The sequence below is a fragment of the Cnephaeus nilssonii genome (assembly GCF_951640355.1).
Source record: "Cnephaeus nilssonii genome assembly, chromosome: 2".
NCBI lineage: Eukaryota > Metazoa > Chordata > Mammalia > Chiroptera > Vespertilionidae > Cnephaeus > Cnephaeus nilssonii.
Window position 1 is genome coordinate 83,928,473 of NC_137073.1, and position 8,332 is coordinate 83,936,804.

Sequence of the window (8,332 nt, forward strand, 5' to 3'; positions counted from 1 at the left end):
CTTTGCTCCCTGACCTGTTCCTTAGAAGGTGGAGCTGCCACCCAAAAATACTGATGGAAGAAGGGAAGAGAGGGAGGAAGGAAGGGAAGAAGGAAGGAAGATGCATCAATGCTTGTTTCTCTTGGGACCCCTCCCCTATTGTCCACGTCCCCTATCCACACCAGACTCTTCTGCTCCTGACGAACCCCACAATCGAGCCAAATTGCTTGAGCTTAGTTTCAGGCTGAAATGGAGTTTCTGGGTTTTGCATTTAATTTACATACACTTTGAAGTATCTCAAAATGAGAAAAAAAGAATAAAATATTCCAAGACTGAGTTTAAGACAATTTCACCTCCCACTTCCATTAGTATAAATAAAGAATATGCAGGAGCAGAAAATGATCTTGAGGAGGTTTGGCAACAGGACTGCCTTGCGAGTTGCTCCAAGACCCTCGGCAGCACATTTAAGTACAATATCCACCTAACTCTACCGGCTGCAGACCAGTGGGACCCACCTGGCTCAGACTCTGCCTAAGATCCTCGAGCACCTAGTGGAGACACTATACTAGCAGGAATCACTATTCCGAAGGGAAAGAAACTTGGAAAGTATTCTTGGTTCACTTTTTGTTGCATGTGTTGCTAAATGCAGGTATTTGTGCTGTGGGCAATGTCTGAGAAAGCGATTTAACCCACTTGCAGAGCCAGACATAACTTATCATGTGGTCCTATGATTTGAACCCCGTTCATTTCTCCCTTCTGATTACTTTAATTATGTTTGTGTATTAATTATTTAGGGCACATTTTCATTTCAGAGGCTCTGAAGTCTTACTTAATTTTTCAAACACAGAATCTAGCCTTCTCTCATCCTGACCTTATCTGCTCTCTTCAGGAACAGATCCAGGAGGCCAGAAAAACTTGTCACCCACATCTAATCTTTGTACTCAAGCAATTGGATGAGGACTGGTGGGTTAGGAAACTCATCGTTATCCTAGATCCTTTCCCAGCCCAGCAGGCACACCCACATTGTCATTGGTGAGTATTCTCAGGGTTAGAACTGTCCAGAGCTCTTCAAATTGGTGCTCTCTCTCCATAGTTCATATTTCAAGATAACTTCCAATGAGAACCATACAGTCAGTAACCAAAATAGTAGGTTATAAAACCTACTGGATCAATGCAACAACAAAAATTCAACTGCTAATTTCAACCTGCAATCAAACAGTAAAGATCATCCATTTAAATGTCACCCTTTTTCTTTCCTGAATCACAGCCTCTAATAAAGAAGGAAGAAAATTTCATAATAAAAAGTAGAGAACTGAAGAAGAAAAGGCCTGGGATAACCCACAACTAAATTAGCAGTTGCCGGCCATGAAGGATCACAGAAGATGGGATCAGAGAGGGAAAGAAAGACAGGGGAGTTTGCATGAAAGTGTGAAAGACACATTCAGTCCGCACCCTCAAGAAAGTGTCTAAGAGAAAGTAGGCCAGACTCACAATGGAGTTAGGGTGAAAAAGACGTGAGTTTAGTTTTCAAAATGTCATGTCCGTATTGAGTGTCCCTTTGGTTCAAACAAGAAACAAAGGGAGAAATCGAACAGCTTCACTGACCAGCAGAACAGTTGGCAAAGAGTCTGGGGTAAAATCTTAGGGAAAGTTCCCATGTGCAGCCCAAGAACAGGTTGGAAGAATCGTGACGTCCCTTGAGCTGGTCTCTGTTTGTCCAGGTCCTGCTTTTCTCATTGCTAACTAGTCCCCTTTTCAATCTGCTCTTACCTTTGCCCCATGCCATCACTGAAGCTAGGTCTCTCTGTGAATTTATTTCTTTTAATTTAAATTTTTAAAGTCTTTATGGGAAAGACTTTCCATTCATTCACATCAAACCATTTAAAATATGATTTCTCAATAATGTATGATTGATTTATAAAAACCTACTTATGTTGACCATAAGAAGGGCTGACTTGATATTATAACAAGACCATGACCAGGTGATTTTACTAGTGGTGACTCTTTCCACAAATAAAACAGAAGGCTTGTTATTATAAAGCGAAGGGGAAGGGAGGTCTAGAACTTGCTTCATTCTCTGGGATGCTCTTGAGAGTGAGTGTTTACAGATTGCCAGGTTTTCCTCAGTTGTTTCCAATAGGCGCATAAATGGTTTTTTCTTTGGACAAACACATCTGTCACAATGAACCTAGTGAAGGCTTGAGTTTTCTTGAGCCTACAGTAGATTTTGGGGACACCATTTATAAAGACCAACGTGCTTTGTTTATATCACTGGAAGCAATAACCATAAAAGGAAAATTGATAAATAAGACTTTATCAAAATAAAATATTCTCATCAGAAGAGAGACCATTACCAAAATGAATAGGCAAACCATAGACTGGAAGAAAATATTTGTGAAATATAAATTCAATAGAGGGCCAATGTCCAGGATGTATAAAGAACTCTTACTCAATAATAAGAAAAAAATTATTTTTGAATGGACAGAAGACTTAAACAGACAGATCATAAAAGAAGATATAGGAAAAGCAAATAAGCATATGACAACATGTCAAATGTCCTTAGTTACTGGAAAAATGAAAATTAAAACCACAATGAGATATCACTACATTAGGATGGCTTAAAATAAAAGGGTTGACAACTAAAATGTCATCAAGGATGTGGAGCTACTGGAACTCTTATACATTGTTGGTAGGAATATCAAATGGAGTACCCACTTTAGAAACAGAATAGCAGTTTCTTTACAAACTAAACACACACCTAGCCCGTGATTAGCAATGACACAAGTAGGTCTTTTCCCAAGAGAAATGAAAACATCCTATATAATAAAAGGCTAATATGAAAATAGACCGAATGGCGGAACAACCAGTCAATGTGACGTGCGCTGACCACCTGGGGACGCATGCAGAACATGGCGGGCATTGGCAGCAGCACGAGGTGGAGCAGGTGAGTAGGGGCGCCAGACCAAGGTGGGGCGCCGGTCGCTGTCATCGGGGCGAGCCTCTGTTGGTTACTGAAAATTCTTTGCTCCCGCACGCTATGATTCTGCCTGGCACTTGCACCTGCTGCCAGCACCTGGCGCTGGCCCTGATCGCTTGGCGCCGTCAGTGGGTGTGAGTGGTGGCTGCCAGCCCTGACCACCCCTGAAGGCTTCTCCACCTCCCCTTGCTCCTGAGGGCCAATGGAGGCTGGCAGCTGCTGCCCGCACCGGCTGATGGCGCCGCTTGCACCTGCTGCTGGCGCTGGCCTAATCGCTCTGTGCCATCAGCGGGTGTGAGCAGGGCCAGTGCTGTCAGCGCGTGGGAGTGGTGGTGGCAGGAGCAGGGGCTGCCAGCAGACAGGGGGCTGGGGGCCATGGTGGGAGGGGCTGGGCGGGGGTGAGGAGGATGGGCCGAGACCCACTCCTGTGCCCACCGTAGCCTCATGGCCCACAGTTCCTTTCAAGGTGCACAAATTCATGCACTGGGCGCCTAGTATGTCTATAAAAAGACTTGTATACCAATGTTCCCAACAGCTTTATTCATAATAGCCAGAAAATGGATACAGCCCAGGTGGCCACGCACAGGAGACTATATGAAACTGTGACTTAGTCATGCAATGGAGTACTATTCAGCAATACAAAGGCGTGAACTAATATCACACACTAATGTTACTAAACCTCAAAAACTGTATGCTGCATGAAAGAAATCTTATATAAAAGAGTTATTTCTATTTGATTCCATTTATATGAAATTTAGAATAGGCAAAACGAATCTGTAAAAAATAAAACTGGTTGCCTCTGGAAAGAGGAGGGGCAATAATTGACAGGAAAGTGGCATGGGGGAACTTTCTGGGGTGATGGTAATATTCTATTTCTTTATAGGCATTCAGGTACATAGGTAAACTCAGAAAATATACACTGAAGATTTTATATTTCACTGTATATAAATTTCACATAAAAAGAAAGTATCGAACTGAAGATTTTAGGTGGGAATTGGTTGATGCCTACAATTTACTTTTAAAGGCATAAAAAAAAGATGGATTAATGAAGGTGGGATGTGTAGATACAGTATGTGATACAGCAAGAATAGTAAAATGTTAAAGGTAGAATCTACAAGATGTTGGTTCACTGTGAAATTCTTTTAACTTTGTGTATAGTTGGAAACACTCAAAATAAAGTACTAGGGGAAAAGCAATGTGAGAGTCTGAGCTGTGGACCCTTTTCAGTTGTTAGATCTGAATGCTCTCTTTTAATATTCATATTAGATTATAAATGGGAAAGATGAAGGCTTGGATTTGGGAGAATCTCATATCTGACTTCTTTTTCTTTCCATGTCTAGTCTTTCATACCTTTTTATTTTAGCAAACAAAAGAAGGCAGGAAATGGTTATTATGAGAGGAAGGGAGGGGGAAGAGACCTGTGACCCTTAAAACACAAAAATCTCCTACTGTAAAATATTGAATATCAAGAGCAGGCAGGCACGCCAGACTTGTAGAATCAAGAAATTAATGAAAACACCGACACTGCATCATCCTCAGAACCACTGAGGAATGATAATTACAGACAGTATTTCTGGAGCAGACACATAACCTTGATTCCCAGGATACCCCCTAAAGCACTCTAATAGTATGCTATTTGTGGAAGGTTTTTCCACCTTTAATAACAGAGAAATAATGTTAGAAGGAAAGAAATCCCTTATTTAGCCACTGGGGTGTCATTATGAAGCCTCAGCTGAAGGCCCCCTTAAAAGCATCCATATGGTAAAAGAACATGTTTCCCCCACAAAATAAAAACTGAGTACATCTGAGACTTCTGAACATCCTTTTCCTTGGATTTTAAAGTGGATTTGTGCATATTTGTGAAAAAAAAATTTTATGATGTGCAATCTTCCAAAGTGAATGGTTATTTATAATTCATAAAAGACCTGAGCACAGGAAAATTCTTCCCTTTTATTAGCGCTGTAAAGTTAGACCAGCTGATCTTTTAGTACATATTACAGACATCAAATTCTCCGTATGGGTGAAGTTTCTCTCCCCGAACTAAATGCACGGAGGCAGTGCTGCAGAAGCTGTTGTTCAAAAGCTGGCGGGGTCCAAATCTCTTTTGATTAAATGTTAAGTAAACAAACAAAAAAATCACTCTCAGAGCCAGTCTCTAAAGACACAGAAGGGAAAATACTCGGAATGCTCAGCATGCTTTTGAAATCTTCCACGGCCTTTTGTAAAATACAATGGCATACTTTTTAATGAATTTTCTTTTCTGTTTCCAACGTTTAACCATCGTCTTCGGACACAGTTGCCACATCATTTCCTCTCAGCTGCTGCTGGCTGCTTGTGAGTCAGAGCCTAGGTTCATGAGCAGAAGTGACTTGAGTCGGGGAACATGGGTGCCAGGGATTTGGACCCATCACAGGGAGCTTTGGCACCAAGGGCTCCCACCCAGCTGCACCTGCACCTCCCTGTCATGATATCACAGAAAGTTTTCTTAAAAGAACCCGGCTTCATCTGCCAGGGTCCCATCTACCTCGATTACTGGCGTGTCATGGGCCCACATAAGAGAGTTTCACAGAAGTCTGAGCCTCTAAGTTCAATCTGAAAATAACACATGGTTTTGCTTTCTTTAAAGTTCCCTGCCCTCTAATATTCCAGATGGGCCTTTTGAGCTCTATCTTAGAAATACCAGGAGATAGAAACTCTTCCTGTACTCTGACTTTTAAATACCTTGACTTAAAATATAGATTGCTAACTGCCAAACACACAAAGCCAACTCACCTATAGGACAAGATGCTTGGTCAAAAAGGATTGCCTCGCCTTGCAGGGAAAAGGGATGGATGATCCAAATGCTTTTTGAGGAAGTTTTTCACCATCTTGTGCTGCCTGACTCAGAAGATAAGAATGAGGAGATCTCAACCTCTTAATGATATGCCAGCTGCACTGTGTAGTACCAGCAGTGGGTCTGGAAAAGGAAATATTTATTCCAAGGGCCCTGACAACATCATCATTAAGTCATTCGCCCACTCCTAAGTGGTTTGCATTTTACAAGATCCAGAGAGAGAGGCCCATGAGCTGTAACTCTAGGCATGTGTTCCCCCTTTCCACCCTGTCTTATTCAACATATCTAAGCACTGTTTGGAAAAAGCTAGATAAATGACAAAATAAAAAATGCTGTCATATTTGTTTTATTTTAACACTTTCAGAATTTATTTCCCTATCACATAAATGAGTTCTTTCACATCCTTCCTCCTCATCATCTACCACCCAAAATACCAAATCATTACGTAACACGAATGTTAATTATCTACTGGGTCATATTCTTTATTTTTTTGGGGGGGTTCATATTCTTCCATCCATCCATCCATCCATCCATCCATCCATCCATCCATCCACCCACCCACCCATCCATGCTACAAATATTCCTTGAGTATATACCATGTGCTAGACCCTAATGTGGAGATTCGGGCATGAATAATTTATATAATCTTTACCCGTCAGGAGCTACTAGTCAAACAGAAGATGTACTCATCTGTGTCTCCTATGCCTACATTGAACACAGTTAACTTTCTGTTGTTGCTTCATCAGGGCAAGAAAGCAGGAGTGCTTACTTCGCCCAGATAATACCTCTAGATTCATTAATTTTGCCGACTCCATTTCTTTGCTTGCCACCCACCTTGTCCATTGAGACCTAATACACAGTTATGAGAAAAACTAATTGTTTACTGCAGTGAGAGCAAATATCAGGACATAACTCGGACAAGACACAGAATGGTGTCAAATACTCAGTCTGCATGTCTAAAACTTAACCACTGCCAAGCACAGTGTATTTGCTTTTCTCTCCCCTCCTCCGGGTCTTTGGGGTTACAATTCATCTGGTTAATTCACCTCAGTTCACCCGCAGTCCAATCACCTTTCTGTCCCCAGAGACAAGTCATGGAATCCTGTCTTTTGGGAGGCCCGTGTATAGCTAGCTGCCTTATCCAACTTCCACTGAGCTGAGTCCTTTCAAAAACTGTTGCGCTTTTTGGGGGCTTGGGAAGGGAACTGAATTGGAAAGAAACCTGGGTTGAGGAGAAGATGTCAAGAAGGCACCCAAGGCATCCCTTTGGGCTGCATCCCACAAAGCCTCTAATTAACACTAGGGTTTGTTTATGGTATTTCATACGCAGACCAGACAAGCTCCCTTGGCCAGAAGTTTCCATTCCTAGGACAAGCCCAGAGCTCCCTGGTCTGCCTGCTGCAGCTTACCAAGCATGGATTTCAGTATACAAAAGTGTTACAAGTGGGTCAAGATGTGGATCCTCTTAGCCCCAGAGGTAGCAGGTCAGGACTGGAGGCACCTGGGACAGCCACTGTGAAAGGCAGGTCTGCTCTGCCCATGGCTGGGCTGGTAAGAGTCTTCTGGAGAGATGACCAAAGACAGAGTTCCCAGTGTATCTAGAAGCCATAAATACTGGTCTGTCATCCGTCCCATGAGCTGGTACTTGGTGCAGAGGCCGGCCCCAGCCCTGGAGTTTTACCCTCATTCTCAGTCCCCTTAGCCCAGCACACCAACAGAATATAGTGGGAGCCACTTATGTGATTTAAAATTTTCTAGTAGCCACATTTCTAAAAGTTTAAAATAAACAGATTAAATTATTTTGTATTCAGATGTATTTCTTTTAAACAGCTTTATTAAAATGTAATTCACATGTCCTCTAATTCACCCATTTAAAGTGTACAGTTGAGCCCACCTGGCATGGCTCAGTAGTGAGCATTGACCGATGAACCAGGAGGTCATGGTTCTATTCCCAGTCAGGGCACATGCCTGAGTTGCAGGCTTGATCCCCAGTAGGGGGTCTGCACGAGGCAGCTGATCAATGATTCTCTTTCATCATTGATGTTTCTATCTCTCTCTCTCTCCCTCTCTCTTCCTCTCTGAAATCAATAAAAATATATTTAAAAATAAATAAATAAAATGTACAATTGAGTATACTCACAGAGTTGTGCAACCGGTACCACAATCAATTTTAGAACATTTTCATCAGCCCATAAAGAAACTCCATACCCATTAGCACTCACTTCCCGTTTCCCTCCCAAACCCCCTATCCCTAAGCAACTACTCATCCACCTTCTGTCTCTACGGCTTTGCCTCTTGGCTATTTCGTATAAGTGGAATCATGCAACGTGTGGCCTTTTGTGCCTGGCTTCTTTCACTCAGCATAGTGTTTTCAAGGTTCACCTATGTTGTAGCATTTATTTTGTTTAGCCCAATCCATCCAAAATATTATCATTTCAACATGTAGTCGATCTTAACAATGATTAATAATGTTTTTGCATTCCTTTTTTTAATACTAACTCTGTAGCCTTTGGTGCGTATTTTACACTTACAGCGCATCTCAA